Source organism: Ranitomeya variabilis, chromosome 5, assembly GCF_051348905.1.
Source record: "Ranitomeya variabilis isolate aRanVar5 chromosome 5, aRanVar5.hap1, whole genome shotgun sequence".
NCBI classification, from domain to species: domain Eukaryota; kingdom Metazoa; phylum Chordata; class Amphibia; order Anura; family Dendrobatidae; genus Ranitomeya; species Ranitomeya variabilis.
Window position 1 is genome coordinate 42,371,084 of NC_135236.1, and position 22,647 is coordinate 42,393,730.

At 45.9% G+C, this 22,647-nt stretch overlaps 1 protein-coding gene across 1 annotated transcript in view; it reads right to left on the bottom strand.

Moving 5' to 3' along the window:
* LOC143774301 (NXPE family member 3-like) overlaps positions 1 to 22,647 on the bottom strand; it is a 243,563-nt gene that overhangs the window by 172,197 nt on the left and 48,719 nt on the right. The gene's annotated exons all lie outside the window — the stretch shown is intronic.

Genomic DNA, 22,647 nt, shown 5'->3' on the forward strand with positions numbered 1-22,647 from the left:
AGCAAAGGAGGCCAATCTAGCTAAATAGACAGAATAGGACAGAGTACTATGCGGTCAGTATTAAAAATCACTAGAAAAATCCACCACAGATAATACAAAAATCTCCACCCCTAACTAAAGGCATGGAGGGAAAATCTGCTTCTCCAGAGCTTCCAGCTTGACTAAATAAATCCACACTGACAAAGCTGGACAAGAAAAACATAGAAATGCACTGAACAATAAAGTCCACAGTATGTGGACTGCAAAAACCAAGCCAGGACTTACCTTTGATGATTTGAACAGATAAGCAGGAGAATCCAGGAAGAGATGTGAATCCACCCAGGAACAATGGACAACTGGCACTAACCAAAGGATCTGGCCAGACTAAATAGCCCAGTCAGAATTGGTAATAAGTGAAAGCACCTGATGACTGCTGAAATCCAAAGGAGCAGCAGTACCACTTATAACAACCGGAGGGAGCCCAAGAGCAGAACTCATAACATTACCACTTATAACCACCGGAGGGAGCCCAAGAGCAGAATTCACAACAGGGTACTATGAGGGAATCAGAGGCGTAGCTAGGGTTTTGGTTCAGGGGTGAAACTTCTGAGTGGGCCCCTAACCAGGTAACCTTGATTACAACTGGGTGACACATCCTAATAGTGGATGTAGGAGAACCTCAGCAGATGACCGCACTGTTACTGACAATAATCTCTATATAAAGACCAACATTGATATTACAGCCATATGGTCAGTGGTAGATACCAGTCCCACGGAACACATAAGTGATCACAGCACAGTTACAGATAATAACCGCTGATGTTTTTTTCTGATGGAATCGTTTACTTTTCATATTTTTTAATCTGGCCCAGACCGACATGACAACTTCTTCCAGCCAGGACTTCTCTGCAGAGATTACAACAATGACACATTTCACTTCTCACATTTCCATCACTGTCCCCAATGGGACTATTCCCAACCTACACAAACTGCTCATCCTGCTGATACCCCAATGCTGAGCCGCTGATACCCCAATGCTGAGCCGCTGCTGCCGTATGTGTCCCTATTACTGCCGCTGATACCCCAATGCTGAGCCGCTGCTGCCGTATGTGTCCCTATTACTGCCCCTGATACCTCAGTACTGAGCCGCTGCTGCCGTATGTGTCCCTATTACTGCCCCTGATACCCCAATACTGAGCTGCTGCTGCCGTATGTGACCCTATTACTGCCCCTGATACCCCAATACTGAGCCGCTGCTGCCGTATGTGTCCCTATTACTGCACCTGATACCCCAATACTGAGCCTCTGCTGCCGTATGTGTCCCTATTACTGCCCCTGATACCCCAATACTGAGCCACTGCTGCCGTATGTGTCCCTATTACTGCCCCTGATACCCCAATACTGAGCCTCTGCTGCCGTATGTGTCCCTATTACTGCACCTGATACCCCAATACTGAGCCTCTGCTGCCGTATGTGTCCCTATTACTGCCCCTGATACCCCAATACTGAGCCGCTGCTGCCGTATGTGTCCCTATTACTGCCCCTGATACCCCAATACTGAGCTGCTGCTGCCGTATGTGTCCCTATTACTGCACCTGATACCCCAATACTGAGCCGCTGCTGCCGTATGTGTCCCTATTACTGCACCTGATACCCCAATACTGAGCCGCTGCTGCCGTATGTGTCCCTATTACTGCACCTGATACCCCAATACTGAGCTGCTGCTGCCGTATGTGTCCCTATTACTGCCCCTGATACCCCAATACTGAGCTGCTGCTGCCGTATGTGTCCCTATTACTGCCCCTGATACCCCAATACTGAGTCGCTGCTGCCGTATGTGACCCTATTACTGCCCCTGATACCCCAATACTGAGCCGCTGCTGCCATATGTGTCCCTATTACTGCCCCTGATACCCCAATACTGAGCCGCTGCTGCCGTATGTGTCCCTATTACTGCACCTGATGCCCCAATACTGAGCTGCTGCTGCCGTATGTGTCCCTATTACTGCCCCTGATACCCCAATACTGAGCTGCTGCCGTATGTGACCCTATTACTGCCCCTGATACCCCAATACTGAGCCGCTGCTGCCGTATGTGTCCCTATTACTGCCCCTGATACTCCAATACTGAGCTGCTGCTGCCGTATGTGTCCCTATTACTGCACCTGATACCCCAATACTGAGCCGCTGCTGCCGTATGTTACTGCCCCTGCTGTGTGGTTCTCTGTGATTTCTAAATTCTAAAACACCCCTCTAGAATATAGTAATGCAGGGTGCAAGTTCCCTAGAAAACAGGGCCCACGTTTTGTCCCCTAGAAAGTAATATTGCCCTGTGTGCCCCTTTGACAGTCACAGTAACCTGCGTTCCCCTATAACAATAAGTGCCCACTTTACATTTAATAATGTCCCTAGTCTCCCCCTGTACAGCTCCCCTATACACAGCATGATGCTCTCTTATACACAGAATAATGCCCACTCACTGTATATATTCTGACCCCTTAGTATCCCCAAATTGTTTGATGGCTCCAGCACTGTATGATGGCCCCGTCACTGTAATCTTCACACAGTATGATGGCTCCCTAGATAGCCTCCATATAGCATAATACACCAGATAGTCCTCACTATAGTATAATGCACTCCCCATAGGCCTCCATATAGTATAATGCACTCCCCATAGGCAGACTCTGTATAGTATAATAAACTCCCCATAGGCAGACTCTGTATAGTATAATACACTCCCCATAGGCAGACTCTATATAGTATAATGCATTCCCCATAGGCAGACTCTATATAGTATAATGCACTCCCCATGGGCAGACTCTATATAGTATAATGTACCCCTTATAGGCAGACTCTATATAGTATAATGCACTCCCCATAGGCAGACTTTATATAGTATAATGCACCCCTTATAGGCAGATTCTATATAGTATAATGCACCCCTCATAGGCAGACTCTTTATAGTATAATGCAGCCCTCATAGGAAGATTCTATATAGTATAATGCACCCCTCATAGGAAGATTCTATATAGTATCATACACTCCCCATAGGCAGACTCTATATAGTATAATGCACTCCCCATTGGCAGACTCTATATAGTATAATGCACTCCCCATAGGCAGACTCTATATTGTATAATGCACTCCCCATAGGCAGACTCTGATTACACAGCCATTTAACCCTCCTAAGAACAGTCCACCTGTAGAGACTTACATTTCATTGGTCGCAAAAGAAGTAACTAAATTTACTAGACAGATCTCGAGAGGTGAACTGTTATTTCAGTCTAATATAGACTGTGATGAACGCATAGCACTTCGGTCTTTAATATCTAATAAAGATATCATTATAAACTGGCTGACAAGGGGGGAGCCACAGTCATTATGGACCGTTTCAAGCACCGAAACGAAATTCTATCCCAATTCAATAACAGAGAAGTTTATTTACCCTTATCTCACAATCCCACTGCCTCCATAAGGGATAAAATAAGCTACACTCTTGAACAAGCGGTACTGTCAGGTATTATAGACAAAAAGACTCTGGAATTTCTCACTAAATACGATCCCATTACACCAGTTCTCTATACATTACCAAAAATTCATAAACAATTTGATGATCCTCCAGGGAGACCTATAGTGGTGTCCATGGACTCTATCCTGTCACGACTATCTATACTACTTGAAAAAATACTGACACCTTTGGTTAAAAATACATCATTTTTCATTTTTGACACTGGAGCCTTGGTCAACTATCTGATACTCTTCTAGTCACATTGGATGTAAATAATCTATATACTTCAATACAAAACAATAAAGATATTTTAGCAACTAGGATTCTCCTAGAACAGTCTTCCACAGAACCCCAGGTAATCAACTTTCTATCTACAGATCCAAGGTACAGCTATGGGGTCCAATGTGGCCCCACCTTATGGAAATGCTTATATGTCATATTTCGAATCCAAATTCATATACTCCAACTCTTTGTACTATGCCCATTGTCAACTTTGGCTTAGATATATAGATGATGTGTTCTGTATTTGGAAGGGGTCTTCCGAAACTCTTCAATCATTTTACGATCAAATTAATAGTGTGTGTGGGGGTGTGTGGCTATGTAGCCAGAGAAGGAAGACTGTTGTGAAATTGGATTTTGGGCTCCCCCTGTGGCCACTGGTGGAATTGAACTGGTGTGCATCATCCTCTCTGTTCACCTGTTTCCATCAGGATGTGGGAGTCGCTATTTAGCCTTGCTCCTCTGTCACTTCCATGCCGGTCAACATTGTAATCAGAAGCCTTTCTGTGCATGTTCCTGCTGCTAGACAACTCCCAGCTAAGTTGGACTTTAGTCCTTGTTTGTTTTTGCATTTTGTTCCAGTTCACAGCTGTAGTTTCGTTTCTGTGTCTGGAAAGCTCTTGTGATCTGAAATTGCCACTCTGATGTTATGAGTTAATACTAGAGTCTTAAAGCAATTTCAGGATGGGTTTTGATAGGGTTTTCAGCTGACCATGAAAGTGCCCTTTCTGTCTTCCTGCTATCTAGTAAGCGGACCTCAATTTTGCTAAACCTATTTTCATACTACGCTTGTCATTTCATCTAAAATCACCGCCAATATTTGTGGGGGCCTCTGTCTGCCTTTCGGGGAAATTTCTCTAGAGGTGAGCCAGGACTATATTTTCCTCTGCCAGGATTAGTTAGTAGTCCGGCCGGCGCTGGGCGTCTAAGGATAAAACGCAGGCAACGCTACCCGGCTACTGTTAGTTGTGCGGCAGGTTTAGTTCATGGTCAGTTTAAGTTTCCATCCTTCCAAGAGCTAGTTCTTATTTTTGCTGGGCTATGTTCTCTTGCCATTGAGAACCATAACAGTTTGACCGGCCAAAAAGGGTTAAATTAATTGACAGAGAAAGGAGAGAAAGGAGAAGTCTGCTGAAGATTTTTTTTTTTTTTTTTTTTTCTCAGTTCTGAGTGTGCTTGTAATTGAATCTCTTGCAAGTCTGCCTATATTGCAGCCTTTCTCTCTCTCTCTCCTTCTAATCCTGGAATGGCTCTGTGTTCACCTGTTTAAAATGGATATTCAGAGTTTAGCTGCAGGTTTGAATAATCTCACCACGAAAGTTCAAAATTTACAAGATTTTGTTGTTCATGTTCCTATATCTGAACCTAGAATTCCTTTGCCTGAATTTTTCTCGGGGAATAGATCTTGCTTTCAAAATTTCAAAAATAATTGCAAGTTGTTTTTGTCCCTGAAATCTCGCTCTGCTGGAGATCCTGCTCAGCAGGTCAGGATTGTGATTTCCTTGCTCCGGGGCGACCCTCAGGATTGGGCTTTTGCATTGGCTCCAGGGGATCCTGCGTTGCTCAATGTGGATGTGTTTTTTCTGGCCTTGGGGTTGCTTTATGAGGAACCTCAGTTAGAACTTCAGGCGGAAAAGGCCTTGATGTCCCTATCTCAGGGGCAAGACGAAGCTGAAATATACTGCCAGAAATTCCGTAAATGGGCTGTGCTTACTCAGTGGAATGAGTGCGCCCTGGCGGCGAATTTCAGAGAGGGTCTCTCTGATGCCATTAAGGATGTTATGGTGGGGTTCCCTGTGCCTGCGGGTCTGAATGAGTCCATGACAATGGCTATCCAGATCGATAGGCGTCTGCGGGAGCGCAAACCTGTGCACCATTTGGCGGTGTCTACTGAGAAGACGCCAGAGAATATGCAATGTGATAGAATTCTGTCCAGAAGTGAACGGCAGAATTTTAGACGAAAAAATGGGTTGTGCTTCTATTGCGGTGATTCAACTCATGTTATATCAGCATGCTCTAAGCGTACTAAGAAGCTTGATAAGTCTGTTTCAATTGGCACTTTACAGTCTAAGTTTATTCTTTCTGTGACCCTGATTTGTTCTTTATCATCTATTACCGCGGATGCCTATGTCGACTCTGGCGCCGCTTTGAGTCTTATGGATTGGTCCTTTGCCAAACGCTGTGGGTATGATTTGGAGCCTCTTGAAACTCCTATACCCCTGAAGGGGATTGACTCCACCCCATTGGCTAGCAATAAACCACAATACTGGACACAAGTAACTATGCGGATTAATCCGGATCACCAGGAGATTATTCGCTTTCTTGTGCTGTATAACCTACATGATGTGTTGGTGCTTGGATTGCCATGGCTGCAATCTCATAACCCAGTCCTTGACTGGAAAGCTATGTCTGTGTTAAGCTGGGGATGTAAGGGGACGCATGGGGACGTACCTGTGGTTTCCATTTCATCATCTATTCCCTCTGAGATTCCTGAATTCTTGACTGAATATCGTGACGTTTTTGAAGAACCTAAGCTTGGTTCATTACCTCCGCACCGGGAGTGCGATTGTGCCATAGATTTGATTCCGGGTAGTAAATACCCTAAGGGTCGTTTATTTAATCTGTCTGTGCCTGAGCATGCTGCTATGCGAGAATATATAAAGGAGTCCTTGGAAAAGGGACATATTCGTCCTTCGTCATCTCCCTTAGGAGCCGGTTTTTTCTTTGTGGCTAAGAAAGATGGCTCTTTGAGGCCGTGCATTGATTATCGGCTTTTGAATAAAATCACGGTTAAATATCAATATCCGTTGCCACTGCTGACTGATTTGTTTGCTCGCATAAAGGGGGCCAAGTGGTTCTCTAAGATAGATCTCCGTGGGGCGTATAATTTGGTGCGAATTAAGCAGGGGAATGAGTGGAAAACCGCATTTAATACGCCCGAGGGCCACTTTGAGTATTTGGTGATGCCTTTTGGTCTTTCAAATGCCCCTTCAGTCTTTCAGTCCTTTATGCATGACATTTTCCGTGATTATTTGGATAAATTTATGATTGTGTATCTGGATGATATTTTGATTTTTTCGGATGACTGGGACTCTCATGTCCAGCAGGTCAGGAGGGTTTTTCAGGTTTTGCGGTCTAATTCCTTGTGTGTGAAGGGTTCTAAGTGCGTTTTTGGGGTTCAAAAGATTTCCTTTTTGGGATATATTTTTTCCCCCTCTTCCATCGAGATGGATCCTGTCAAGGTTCAGGCTATTTGTGATTGGACGCAACCCTCTTCTCTTAAGAGTCTTCAGAAATTTTTGGGCTTTGCTAACTTTTATCGTCGATTTATTGCTGGTTTTTCTGATGTTGTTAAGCCATTGACTGATTTGACTAAGAAGGGTGCTGATGTTGCTGATTGGTCCCCTGCTGCTGTGGAGGCCTTTCGGGAGCTTAAGCGCCGCTTTTCTTCCGCCCCTGTGTTGCGTCAGCCTGATGTTGCTCTTCCTTTTCAGGTTGAGGTCGACGCTTCTGAAATCGGAGCTGGGGCGGTTTTGTCGCAGAGAAGTTCCGATTGCTCCGTGATGAGACCTTGTGCTTTTTTCTCGCGTAAATTTTCGCCCGCCGAGCGGAATTATGATGTTGGGAATCGGGAGCTTTTGGCCATGAAGTGGGCTTTTGAGGAGTGGCGTCATTGGCTTGAGGGGGCTAGACATCAGGTGGTGGTATTGACTGACCACAAAAATCTAATTTATCTTGAGTCCGCCAGACGCCTGAATCCTAGACAGGCGCGCTGGTCGTTGTTTTTCTCTCGGTTTAATTTTGTGGTGTCCTACCTGCCGGGTTCTAAGAATGTTAAGGCGGATGCCCTTTCTAGGAGTTTTGAGCCTGACTCCCCTGGTAATTCTGAACCTACAGGTATCCTTAAGGATGGAGTGATATTGTCTGCCGTTTCTCCAGACCTGCGGCGGGCCTTGCAGGAGTTTCAGGCGGATAGACCTGATCGTTGCCCACCTGGTAGACTGTTTGTTCCTGATGATTGGACCAGTAAAGTCATTTCTGAGGTTCATTCTTCTGCGTTGGCAGGTCATCCTGGAATCTTTGGTACCAGGGATTTGGTGGCAAGGTCCTTCTGGTGGCCTTCCCTGTCTCGAGATGTGCGAGGCTTCGTGCAGTCTTGTGACGTTTGCGCTCGGGCCAAGCCTTGTTGTTCTCGGGCTAGTGGATTGTTGTTGCCCTTGCCTATCCCGAAGAGGCCCTGGACGCACATCTCGATGGATTTTATTTCGGATCTTCCTGTTTCTCAGAAGATGTCTGTCATCTGGGTGGTGTGTGATCGTTTCTCTAAGATGGTCCATTTGGTTCCCCTGCCTAAGTTGCCTTCTTCTTCCGAGTTGGTTCCTCTGTTTTTTCAAAATGTGGTCCGTTTGCATGGTATTCCGGAGAATATCGTTTCTGACAGAGGTACCCAATTCGTGTCTAGATTTTGGCGAGCATTCTGTGCTAGGATGGGCATAGATTTGTCTTTCTCGTCTGCTTTCCATCCTCAGACTAATGGCCAGACCGAGCGGACGAATCAGACCTTGGAGACATATTTGAGGTGTTTTGTGTCTGCAGATCAGGATGATTGGGTTGCTTTTTTGCCTTTGGCGGAGTTTGCCCTCAATAATCGGGCCAGCTCTGCCACCTTGGTGTCTCCCTTTTTCTGTAATTCGGGGTTTCATCCTCGATTTTCTTCTGGTCAGGTGGAATCTTCGGATTGTCCTGGAGTGGATGCTGTGGTGGAGAGGTTGCATCAGATTTGGGGGCAGGTGGTGGACAATTTGGAGTTGTCCCAGGAGAGGACTCAGCTTTTTGCCAACCGCCGGCGTCGGGTTGGTCCTCGGCTTTGTGTTGGGGACTTGGTGTGGTTGTCTTCTCGTTTTGTCCCTATGAGGGTTTCTTCTCCCAAGTTTAAGCCTCGGTTCATCGGCCCGTACAAGATATTGGAGATTCTTAACCCTGTGTCCTTCCGTTTGGACCTCCCTGCATCTTTTTCTATTCATAATGTTTTTCATCGGTCATTATTGCGCAGGTATGAGGTACCGGTTGTGCCTTCCGTTGAGCCTCCTGCTCCGGTGTTGGTTGAGGGCGAGTTGGAGTACGTTGTGGAAAAAATCTTGGACTCCCGTGTTTCCAGACGGAAACTCCAGTATCTGGTCAAATGGAAGGGATACGGTCAGGAGGATAATTCTTGGGTGACTGCCTCTGATGTTCATGCCTCCGATTTGGTCCGTGCCTTTCATAGGGCTCATCCTGATCGCCCTGGTGGTTCTGGTGAGGGTTCGGTGCCCCCTCCTTGAGGGGGGGGTACTGTTGTGAAATTGGATTTTGGGCTCCCCCTGTGGCCACTGGTGGAATTGAACTGGTGTGCCTCATCCTCTCTGTTCACCTGTTTCCATCAGGATGTGGGAGTCGCTATTTAGCCTTGCTCCTCTGTCACTTCCATGCCGGTCAACATTGTAATCAGAAGCCTTTCTGTGCATGTTCCTGCTGCTAGACAACTCCCAGCTAAGTTGGACTTTAGTCCTTGTTTGTTTTTGCATTTTGTTCCAGTTCACAGCTGTAGTTTCGTTTCTGTGTCTGGAAAGCTCTTGTGATCTGAAATTGCCACTCTGATGTTATGAGTTAATACTAGAGTCTTAAAGTAATTTCAGGATGGGTTTTGATAGGGTTTTCAGCTGACCATGAAAGTGCCCTTTCTGTCTTCCTGCTATCTAGTAAGCGGACCTCAATTTTGCTAAACCTATTTTCATACTACGTTTGTCATTTCATCTAAAATCACCGCCAATATTTGTGGGGGCCTCTGTCTGCCTTTCGGGGAAATTTCTCTAGAGGTGAGCCAGGACTATATTTTCCTCTGCCAGGATTAGTTAGTAGTCCGGCCGGCGCTGGGCGTCTAGGGATAAAACGCAGGCAACGCTACCCGGCTACTGTTAGTTGTGCGGCAGGTTTAGTTCATGGTCAGTTTAAGTTTCCATCCTTCCAAGAGCTAGTTCTTATTTTTGCTGGGCTATGTTCTCTTGCCATTGAGAACCATAACAGAAGACGCACTAAGTGGAAGCTCAATCGATCCTAAAATAATCCTGCCACATATTCCGCACTTCAGCGGGTGTTATCGACAGGGGCTAGAACCCCTCGCTCTAAGGAACCTTGTGAGCCCTCTGGACGGCTGTTGCAGTGATCCGAGGCGGCAGGAGCTGCAGGGACCGAGACGCCAGGAGCATTTCACGTGCAGCAGCGGCCATCTTCGGCGCGCGCGCTCCGGGACACAGGACGCGGCGCCACCATCTCCTGCCGAAGCCGGACTCTCTCCTCACCGGAGCCAACGGAGACAGGACCGCAGCGGTGAGAGCTGTGCCGGTGCACAGAAGTTGGGAGGCCTGAGGGGGATAGCGGTACTCACGGGGAGCAGCGGCCATTAATACAGCGCGCTCCCTAACGGCAAAGGGAGCGGCGCTTTGTACACCTGCAGTGCTGCTTTGGAGGAGACCAAGCATTCAAGAAAACTAAAGGGGTGGTGCGGTGTGTGCCCTGAAATATTGGGCCCTGTACCCCCCCTGCCATACAGCCGCTTCATTGACAGCACTATAATATCGGGAATTAACCCCCTCCCTGCTGCTTCCCCTCTGTCCATAGACTGAGTGCCCGCCCAATCCATATAGGGCCTAAGCTATCATCCAGACAACCACCCTGTGATCCTTATTATCAATATTTGTCAAGTTTGTGGAGACTTGGAGCACGGTCCAGTACTATACGGGACCTGGGGTCAGAGTTCGGTCCATTTACAACCATAAAATCAGAGCACAGCGTATCTACAACTACCTCTGAAGTTGCTTTGTGGGATCCCCTTGTGTATACCCGCCATGCAGCATCCTAGAGGAGCAACGGCGGCTGAAAAACTTAAAAAATATGCCAAGGATGATTCTCATGATAATGTACGCAACCTTAGGAATAACCCTGCATCATCTCAGCGCAGGGGTCGCCCCTCTGATGGTACTGGGGAGGGGGAGGAGGATGAACTGACTCTTAAACAGGCATCGGAGCAATTGATGCAGGCTATCTCCCTCACTAGATCATCTCTTACGGAGAAAATAGAAGATGTGCATACTGAGGTGGGCCGCCTGCGACATGACATGCAAGCTATGAGGGGGCGCATTTCTGAGGTTGAAACGAGGGTGTCTCATATAGAAGACACTATCACTCCTATGGAGGCTAAACTGACTAAAGCTACTGGATCCGTAAATGCTTGGAAGCAAAAGGCAGATGACTTGAAAAATAGACTACGTCGCAATAATATCCGAATTATAGGTCTTCCGCAGCGGTCAGAGGGTCAGCGGCCTGAACAATTCTTAGAAGAATGGCTTAAGTCTTCACTGGGGGATGGATTCTCCTCAACTTTTTCGGTGGAGAGGGCCCATAGGGTACCGACGAGGCCCCTCCCTCCCGGAGCCCCGCCGTGACCTTTCCTGGCACGTCTCCTTAATTGCAGAGACAGGGATGCCATCCTTCGCTTGGCGCGACAGAAGGGCCTAATTAAATTTGATAATGCCACCATATCAATTTTTCCAGATTTTTCCATGGAACTCTAAAAGCAGCAGGCACGATTTATGGATGTTAAGAAGCAACTCAGAGATAAGAACATCGTCTATTCTATGCTCTATCCGGCCCGGCTCCGTGTCGTCCATAAGGGCTCCTCCTTGTTCTTCACAGACCCAGCGGAGGCGACCGAGTGGCTACGGTCTCACGGAGGACCGAATGTGGAAGATTCCTAACTTGGGCTCCTTGACTAATGGCAACATACCTAGAGCTTTCCGCATGGGTGCGGAAAATGTCAATACCGGACACTGAATCCAGTGAGGGTATCCCCTTTTCAATCTGACTGTGGGAGTATGAAAATACTCTCCCCTACTGTTCAAGTTTTTTCGTTTAATTTGGTTTTATGTACCAGTTTTGATTGTTTACTAAGTAAGACTGCCGCTGATACTAACTCTTTGCCCTGCATGATGCTGCCGAAATCCACCCGAATGATAATGATATGCATTAACTCTTCCTTTAAACATGGGGGCTGAAATTATATGCATGACATGGAATATACGAGGTATCAAAACCCCTAGAAAGAAAATTAAGGTATTTTCACAGATAAAAAGGTGCCGCCCTCACATCGTAGCGCTAATAGAAACACATTTAACAAGTGACACGGCTCGATGTATGCAAAAACCGTGGGTACAGTGGTCCCTACATGCCTTCCACACTAGCTATTCAAGAGGGGTCTCTCTACTGATACACAAGGAGGTCAGATGGGAGGCCAAGGAGGCGAGACGTGATCCTGAGGGTCGTTTCGTTTTTGTGCATGCATTCATCAACTCACGAGAGTATGTGTTGTTATGTATCTATAACCCCCCCCTGCCAATATGTCAATCCTCCGTATGGCTCTAAGTTTCTCCTTAAAATATCCGGAAGCCAACGTTATCTGCATGGGAGACTTTAACTTAGTTATGAATCAATCCATGGATAGATTGAGATTAGATGACGCAGCATCAGGGGAAACTCTACCTCAACCCCCCTCTCAATTGGCACTGTTTATGGATGGTAGTGGTTGGCTAGATTTATGGAGAATAAGTTACCCAGAGGTCAGAGGGTATACTTGCCATTCATCTACTAGGCAGTCATTATCTCGAATAGACTATATATTTGGGTCGGGCGGTTTGGCATTGTGGGTGGATAATATTGAACATGGTAATCGGGGGATCTCAGATCACAGCCCAATTATTCTTAAACTTAAATTTGGACAATCCGATAATAATAATAGATCCTGGAAATTGAATCCCTTTTGGTTAAAATTAATAGACTCTAGTGATAGGACGATTGACCAGTTGAATAGTTTCACTCTTTAACACATTCGGAACTCCAAAATTTCGGTTTACTCTGGGACACCCTGAAGGCATACTTGAGGGGGTGCCTGTCCTCTACTATCTCCTATATTAAGAGGGTAACGGCGAGGGAGGATGAAGAGATAGAGCAAAGATTAAAAGATTCAGAGGCCACTTATATAGCTAATCAGTCCAGCAGTAATAGAATTGAATGGCTTACTTCCCAGAGACTATATACCCAACACGCAGATGTTAAGTCAAAACGCAAATTATTTTTTACTCGTCAATCCTATTTTGAGCTGGGGAATCAGGCCAGTACACTTCTGGCCTTCTTAGTACGCCAACACAATACCTCCAATACAATATTGCAGATCCGGGTGTCTGATGGCTCTTTAGTATCCTCTACTGATGGAATACTTCAGGGCTTTTATGATTATTATACCTCGTTGTACAAATCTAGCAGTGGCTTTGATATTGATGAATGCCTGGATTATTTATCAGATATAACATTCCCCTCGCTAAGTCCATCCCAACAAGCCCTTATGGAGGCTGAATTTACCCTGGAGGAGGTAGAACACGCTATAACAGATATGGCATCTGGGAAGGCCCCGGGACCTGATGGGTTTCCCATTGAGTTCTATAGGAAATACCGTGACAAAATGTCACCTATACTGCTGAAGGTACTCAGGGGAATATGGGAGGGGGAATCTGTACCCGAAACATTTTATGATGCTAATATTGTCGTGCTTAGGAAGGAGGGGAAGGATCCTCTGGATTGTGGATCATATAGATCAATCTCTTTGGTAAATGTAGACTATAAAATTTTTAATAAAATCCTAGCCACTAGATTGAATATGATCATATTAGATCTCATACACCAGGATCAAACCGGTTTTATGCCTGGGAAAAATACTTCTATCAACATCAGACGGGTGCAGTCGGTCATTCAGTATAGTTCTCTGGAACCGGATAACAGGTGGGCATTGGCTTCGCTGGACGCAGCCAAGGCTTTTGACTCCCTCGAATGGCCCTTTTTAATTGCATGTCTGCGGAAATATGGGTTTGGGAATAAATTTTTGAGAGGGATAGATACAATATATGCGAAGCCTAGGGCACGTATGGTGGTGAATGGCTCTATGTCTGCACCATTTTCTTTACACAGAGGAACTCGACAAGGATGCCCTCTCTCCCCAGCTTTATTTGCCTTGGCGATAGAGGCCTTGGCAATACGAATGAGGTCCTCCGTAGATATTAAAGGGATACATATTGCTGATCGAGTGGACGTCATTGGTCTCTATGCTGATGATATGGTGGTGTTTATGGATCAAACGGAAGACACATTACCAAAAGTGATAACGATGATTGATAAATTTAGTAAATTTTCTGGCCTCTATATAAATTGGGAGAAATCTGCTCTGATGCCTCTCTCCCATACCCCAATGTCCTGCCTTGAAACCCTCTCGCTGCTGCCCATTGTCTCCCAGTTTAAATATCTAGGAATACATATGTCCCAGCGTAGTCACCTAGATTTGCATCTTAATATATTTCCGCTACTGGATGTGGTTAAATCCAAATTTGCTACCTGGGACAAACTCCCGCTGTCTGTGGCCGGACGTATCAATCTCATAAAGATGATATTGCTCCCAAAACTGAGCTACTGTTTTCAACACAGTGCGGTTATAATACCTAAATCTTTTTTTGCAACCCTAAATTCTCTTACCACATCTTTCATATGGGGAAAGGCTAGGCCCAGACTTAAGTTATCCACCCTACAAAGACCCAAACAAGGGGGTGGGGCGGCCTTACCAGACTTCTATTTATATTACCTTGCTGGTCAGGCTAAAATGTTGAATATGTGGATGCCCGGGAAATCCCTTCCCAACTCTGAAAACCATATTCTGCATTCAGCTAAAATTGATTGTCCGCTGGGATTTTTGGAGATGGAGAGAATTGCTGCTTCTCGTTTACTACCTTTGCTTCGGTTGGCACGATCAGTATGGAGGCAAATAAAAAAGGTAACAGGATTTGCCGATATAGCAGCTGAAATGCCATTGTGGAACAATAGTTATTTTCCGGTATTATTGGGTCATCCGTCCACTGAATTCTGGATATCGTATGGTGTCCTTACAGTGAGTAATTTACATAACCGGGGAATTTTTTCCGCTACTTACAATTAAGGTCAGCCTTCCAATCACATGTACGGAATGTGGGTACAGGTCGAGCTATTTCAGATTTACCGTTAATAGGTATCCTTAATTCGCAGGGTCCCCAGGGACTTATTTCTTCTTTATATACCTATCTGTTATCCATAGGTGAAGGATCTACCATAGATTCAATTAAGGGGAAATGGGGACAGCTTCTTCCAGATACACTGGGAGAGGAACGGGATGAAATCTTGGAATCTCCAACTAAGGTCTCCCCATCAGTTAATAATAGGATGACCCAACTGTATATCATATACCAATCCTATTTGACCCCGACTCGTCTTTTTAAAATGGGCCGTCTTCATTCATCGGACTGCTTGAGATGTCACTCCAGTGATGCAGATTTTATCCATATGATATGGAAATGTCCTGTTGTCTTTCAATACTGGAGTGAGGTAACAATATTATTGACATCATTGGTGTTGATCCCTGTCCCACTTGAACCCTTGGTATGCTTGTTTGGGGTGTGGGAGGCAGAGACTTGGGATCATCATACGGGAATTTTTCCGAGGGAGACGCTGTTTTTGGCACGAAAGGTGTTGGCTCTGCGATGGATGGGTGGTTCTTGTCCAACTCTTAGAACATGGGTTGACTTGGTGAATTCAATTATTCCGTATGAGCAGACACTATATCAGAATAGAGGTAATCCGGCCAAGTTCGAGAAGATATGGGGAAGATGGAACTCCTCCTGCCATACTATTTAGGTTAAAACGACTCAGCATTTGCATAAGAAATGGGTGTACGATTATGCGGACATTATTTACTTACAGGGCAGAATCTATTTAGAACTCTCCTTCAAGCGGCAGCATGTTAATGTTAGTTTTAGAGGTTTTATTAGAAGTTAACGTAGTTAAGGTTCAAATAGGATATGAACAAATGATTGACATGCATTGCTTATTACCTTTGCAATACTCCAGACATGGTTATGTATGGAAATTCTATGTCCCTAATGGATAATAATGAATACAAGCAAATGTGTGTATGATTTATACTGTACTTAATAAACTAATTTAAAAAAAAATTAATAGTGTGTGGCCGGAACTAACATTCACTATCAATAGTAGTCCGGATCAAATTAACTTTTTGGACACGACAATTATTAAGAGTACTGATTGCATTCTGGCAGTTGACTTATTTACAAAAAGTACAGACCGTAATAATCTTCTGTTATACCAAAGTTGCCACCCATCATCAATAAAGAAATCTATTCCTGTATCACAGTTTCAGAGGGTAAGGAGAATTGTTAGCAATCCTGACAAGTGTCAACAACGTCTTGATGATGCAAATGAAATTTTTACATAGGGGCTATCCTGGAAAACTACTCCATAATTGTCGTACCACGTCCGGTCCCACTAGAAACACAAACATTACGCACAGAATACCTTTTGTCCACACTTTCCACCCTTTCTCATATAGATTGCATAAAAAAATTCGTAAACACTGGCCACTCCTACATACCAGTTACCCAGATATTCCTGAATTTGGAGGACTTTTTTGACCTTGTTTCAGAAGACCGACCAATTTGAGAAATAAACTTGTCAAAGCTGACATAGGATCATCTCAAAGAGTTTCTATAGTCTATGCTATCAAATGCCCATGTGGCAAGGTTTATGTTGGTGAGACGACACAGGCAGCAAAAGACCGAATTTCTCAACATAAATCCGACATTCGGATTCCATATCATTTCACAATGCAGGACACACTATTGCAAAGCTCAGATTTTTGGTATTAGATCAGGTTCAGCAGAACAGGAGAGGAGGGAACCAGGTTAGGCAACTCAAGTTTAGAGAGGCCTTCTGGATCCACCATCTACAGAGCGTGGAACCGAAAGGTCTAAGCAGGGAATACAACGTCTGGAGTTTCTATTGATTTATTTTGATTTATTGTTCTGTACATATCATAGAATCATAGACACACATGAGGAAGGTCTGACTGTATGACCGAAACGTTACACAAGATATTGGGATTATTGACCTTTAATAAAATTCTCTGCAAACATTTTTTAGAGTGCCAGAACTGATTTTGTCAGGAGGCATTCCTGTAGTGTTGTAGAAAACTTCAGTGCTATGAAGGCACTGGGTATTTCAAGATTGTAAAAATGTAGCAGAGCTGAATTTGCTAGGAGACACACTTCTAATGAAGTAGCAGAGTTTCAGTACATCAGAGCTTTGTCAGAGGAAACACTTATGGAAATGTAGCAGAGACCAATAATATAGTAGTGCTGAGTTTGTCAGGAGACACACTCCTGGTGATGAAGCATAGTTCTTTGATATATCAGAGGTGACTATGTCAGGGGAAACACTTGTGGAAATACAGCAGAGCCCAGTGATGTAGCAGAGCTGAGTTTGCCAGAAGAAACACTTCTAATGATGGTACATCAGAGCTGAATGTCAGGGGAAACACTTGTGAAAATATAGCAGAGCCCAGTGATATATCAGAGATGAGTTTGCCAGGAGACACACTTCTAATGATGGTACATCACAACTGAATGTCAGGGGAAACACTTGTGGAAATACAGTGCAGTGCCCCAGAGTCCTGGTCGTTGCAGTACTGACGCTCCGCCGCTAAGGGGAGTGATGTTACGTCTGATGGCACTTAAGGAGTTCACCTGACCAGGTATCACAGTCACACTTTACACTTCACACTCCGGCCACCAGGGGGAGCAAAGGGTTCTATGTATTAGGCCTCTCCTCACACTCTGGTAAAACTGGGGGCTGGATAGGAAGTTAGTGAGAAGCTGACTGGTTTGGATCCAGGCAACATCCTGTGGCAGAGGGTGTTGCAGGGGAAGATTCAGGGGGGTCTCTGTCAGGGGTGGGATCCTGACAGTGACCTAGCGAACTGAGAGAACGTTACGGAGCCGCGCCTGCACCCGTTGCGGCGGCATCCTAAGGAAGGAAACGAAGCGGGGCTTATTGTGGAGAAGTGAGAAACGAGATCACAGCAAAAAGGAGATAAAGCCAGTAGGAGTCGTGCCGTAAGATCGAGGCAACATCCTACTGAGGCGCGTAGCCGGTGGCCGGAACGCCGAGGAAGTATTAGGCTCCAAGCATTACTTCAAACAGCGGCAGGACAGTTAATTATAGGTTGGCTGTCTCACCTAAATCACCTAAGCAGACATAGGGGGCAATTGTGGGAGAGGGGCGTCACTAGGGTCCCGGAAGAACTCCAGGCCTACCCGTCATACGGGTGCGTCCTATCCATATCATCTGGGGGATGGAGAAGAACATCAGAACAGATACGAGTTGTGAGAAAGAACATCAGGAACAGACACAACAGTTGTGAGGACTATCCCGTGGTGCTCAGCAGGGAGGTACTACAACACACAGGCGCTAGAAGGTAGGCACAGATTTCCACTTGCAAAGGGAACTCTGGATGTGCCTTCGGACCGGCCGGTCTCTGCCAGCCCTGTTAGCAGTACTCTGGATTGTGGATCCTGAAGCCTTCAGTAAAGAGTTAAAGAGACTGCAACCCTGTGTCCTCGTTATTCATCGCACCTTGCACCACGCACCCTCAGAACACCTTTCATTGGATGCCCCTTAGCAGGGTCACGGGCCGGGTCTAGCCACCGTGACAACCCCAGAACTGAGACAGAGAGGCCCGGTACCGAGTACCCCGCGGCCCTGCTTCTGGGGGCGCTCCATACAGCAGAGGCCAGTGATATAGCAGAGCTGAGTTTGGCAGGAGACACACTTCTAATGATGGTACATCAGATCTGAATGTCAGATGAAACAATTGTGGAAATATAGCAGAGGCAAGTGATGTAGCAGAGCTGACTTTGCCAGGAGACACACTTCTAATGATGGTACAGCAGAACTGAATGTCAGAGGAAACTGTTACAAAGAGAAAATATAACACGGCACTGCTACCGCTTGTATCCCCATATGTCCACTGCTATGTTCCGCTGCTAAGCCTGTTGAACGCCTGAAAAGGACGTACGGGTGCACCAAATCCAGTCAGGTATAGAAATCCATATGCAGAAAAAATGAAAGTGCACTCACCAGTCCTCTATGTTTATGATCCTTTATTTAGAACATATGCAGGTGACTTAGGGGAGAACGTGGAATGGACGGACGACGGCCGTTTCGTGCTGCTGCACATCTACGGGTCCTAATGCCGACAGGAAATGGGAAAGCACCCTTTAACTGCCAAAATCAACAGGGAACTCCCCCCTCCCGTGACAAAACCATGAAAGTGAAAACCCACCCACCAAAATGTGAAATACCATTAACAAAACGCAAAACCACGGACAAATAGAATAAATAAACTAAATTATAAACATGTAATATGCAATACCCCAAAAAAACATTAATCATAAAAACACTGCCATATCTATCTTTTCATTTAGGCCTAAAGGGCCCATTGCATTTGAGTGCAGGATCCATCTACCCTCTGCTCTTAAAAGCAGTCTGTGGAGATTCCCCCCTCGTTGCGGTAAGGACACTTGTTCCAACCCTGCAAAACGCAGTACATTTGTGTTTCCTGCATGTACTTGTCTAATGTGGCTAATTAGCCTAGGGGCTCCCCTTCCCGTCCGTCCGTCTGTCAGAGGAAACACTTGTGGAAATATAGCAGAGCCAAGCGATGTAGCAGGGCTTAGTTTGCCAGGAGTCACACTTCTAATGATGGTACATCATAACTGAATGTCAGAGGAAACATTTGTGGAAATATAACAGAGCCCAGTGACGTAGCAGAGCTTAGTTTTCCTGGAGTCACACTTCTAATGATGGTACATCAGAGCTGAATGTCAGAGGAAACATTTGTGGAAATATAGCAGAGCCCAGTGATATAGCAGAGCTGAATTTGCCAGGAGACACACTTCTACACACTTCTTTTATCAATGATTTAGATGAAGGAATTGAGGGTGAACTGATTCAATTTGCTGATGACACAAAGCTAGGAGGGATAGCAAATACTAAAGAGAGAGGATTCAAAGAGATATAAATAAACTGGAGCAGTGGGCAGCAACTAACAGAATGGTTTTTTAACAGAGAAAAATGCAAAGTACTACATCTGGGCAATAAAAATGAAAAAAACATATACAGAAGGGGCACCTGTAAAAAGGCTCGAGCTGCCTGCCATGGGGGTAGTGTTCTACCTGAGGGACAGCTTGAGGGACTTGAGGTAAGCTAAGGCATCAAGAACCTAGAATTCAACACAGTAAGGAAGTCTTCCAACCCCACCTGGCCAGGGGGATTCCAAAACGCTTCCAGGCCGCCTGGATTTCAAAGATCACCTGTAACCTGTGCCCCGGACTGCACTGGCAATTAAAAGGTACAATGACTGCAATTCCTGTGTCCTCCAAATATTTCCTGCACCCCAACATCTACAACCCCTCCTAGACTGTCCTGGGGCCTCCGCTCCTTCTGTGGGGAGCAAAACCATCTAAGCTGCATTACCATCGGCCCCAGCGAATCCCTTCGAGCAGTATCAGCCATCTCTGGCCGGGTACCACAGGTGGCGTCACGAACAATACTGTTATGGTTCTCAATGGCAAGAGAACATAGCCCAGCAAACATACGAACTAGCTCTTGGAAGGATGGAAACTAAACTGACCATGAACTAAACCTGCCGCACAACTAACAGTAGCCGGGTAGCGTAGCCTGCGTTTTATCCCTAGACGCCCAGCGCCGGCCGGAGGACTAACTAATCCTGGCAGAGGAAAATATAGTCCTGGCTCACCTCTAGAGAAATTTCCCCGAAAGGCAGACAGAGGCCCCCACAAATATTGGCGGTGATTTTAGATGAAATGACAAACGTAGTATGAAAATAGGTTTAGCAAAATTGAGGTCCGCTTACTAGATAGCAGGAAGACAGAAAGGGCACTTTCATGGTCAGCTGAAAACCCTATCAAAATACCATCCTGAAATTACTTTAAGACTCTAGTATTAACTCATAACATCAGAGTGGCAATTTCAGATCACAAGAGCTTTCCAGACACAGAAACGAAACTACAGCTGTGAACTGGAACAAAATGCAAAAACAAACAAGGACTAAGTCCAACTTAGCTGGGAGTTGTCTAGCAGCAGGAACATGCACAGAAAGGCTTCTGATTACAATGTTGACCGGCATGGAAGTGACAGAGGAGCAAGGCTAAATAGCGACTCCCACATCCTGATGGAAACAGGTGAACAGAGAGGATGATGCACACCAGTTCAATTCCACCAGTGGCCACCGGGGGAGCCCAAAATCCAATTTCACAACAGTACCCCCCCCTCAAGGAGGGGGCACCGAACCCTCACCAGAACCACCAGGGCGATCAGGATGAGCCCTATGAAAGGCACGGACCAAATCGGAGGCATGAACATCAGAGGCAGTCACCCAAGAATTATCCTCCTGACCGTATCCCTTCCATTTGACCAGATACTGGAGTTTCCGTCTGGAAACACGGGAGTCCAAGATTTTTTCCACAACGTACTCCAACTCGCCCTCAACCAACACCGGAGCAGGAGGCTCAACGGAAGGCACAACCGGTACCTCATACCTGCGCAATAATGACCGATGAAAAACATTATGAATAGAAAAAGATGCAGGGAGGTCCAAACGGAAGGACACAGGGTTAAGAATCTCCAATATCTTGTACGGGCCGATGAACCGAGGCTTAAACTTGGGAGAAGAAACCCTCATAGGGACAAAACGAGAAGACAACCACACCAAGTCCCCAACACAAAGCCGAGGACCAACCCGACGCCGGCGGTTGGCAAAAAGCTGAGTCTTCTCCTGGGACAACTTCAAATTGTCCACTACCTGCCCCCAAATCTGATGCAACCTCTCCACCACAGCATCCACTCCAGGACAATCCGAAGATTCCACCTGACCAGAAGAAAATCGAGGATGAAACCCCGAATTACAGAAAAAGGGAGACACCAAGGTGGCAGAACTGGCCCGATTATTGAGGGCAAACTCCGCTAAAGGCAAAAAAGCAACCCAATCATCCTGATCTGCAGACACAAAACACCTCAAATATGTCTCCAAGGTCTGATTCGTCCGCTCGGTCTGGCCATTAGTCTGAGGATGGAAAGCAGACGAGAAAGACAAATCTATGCCCATCCTAGCACAGAATGCTCGCCAAAATCTAGACACGAATTGGGTACCTCTGTCAGAAACGATATTCTCCGGAATACCATGCAAACGGACCACATTTTGAAAAAACAGAGGAACCAACTCGGAAGAAGAAGGCAACTTAGGCAGGGGAACCAAATGGACCATCTTAGAGAAACGATCACACACCACCCAGATGACAGACATCTTCTGAGAAACAGGAAGATCCGAAATAAAATCCATCGAGATGTGCGTCCAGGGCCTCTTCGGGATAGGCAAGGGCAACAACAATCCACTAGCCCGAGAACAACAAGGCTTGGCCCGAGCACAAACGTCACAAGACTGCACGAAGCCTCGCACATCTCGAGACAGGGAAGGCCACCAAAAGGACCTTGCCACCAAATCCCTGGTACCAAAGATTCCAGGATGACCTGCCAACGCAGAAGAATGAACCTCAGAAATGACTTTACTGGTCCAATCATCAGGAACAAACAGTCTACCAGGTGGGCAACGATCAGGTCTATCCGCCTGAAACTCCTGCAAGGCCCGCCGCAGGTCTGGAGAAACGGCAGACAATATCACTCCATCCTTAAGGATACCTGTAGGTTCAGAATTACCAGGGGAGTCAGGCTCAAAACTCCTAGAAAGGGCATCCGCCTTAACATTCTTAGAACCCGGCAGGTAGGACACCACAAAATTAAACCGAGAGAAAAACAACGACCAGCGCGCCTGTCTAGGATTCAGGC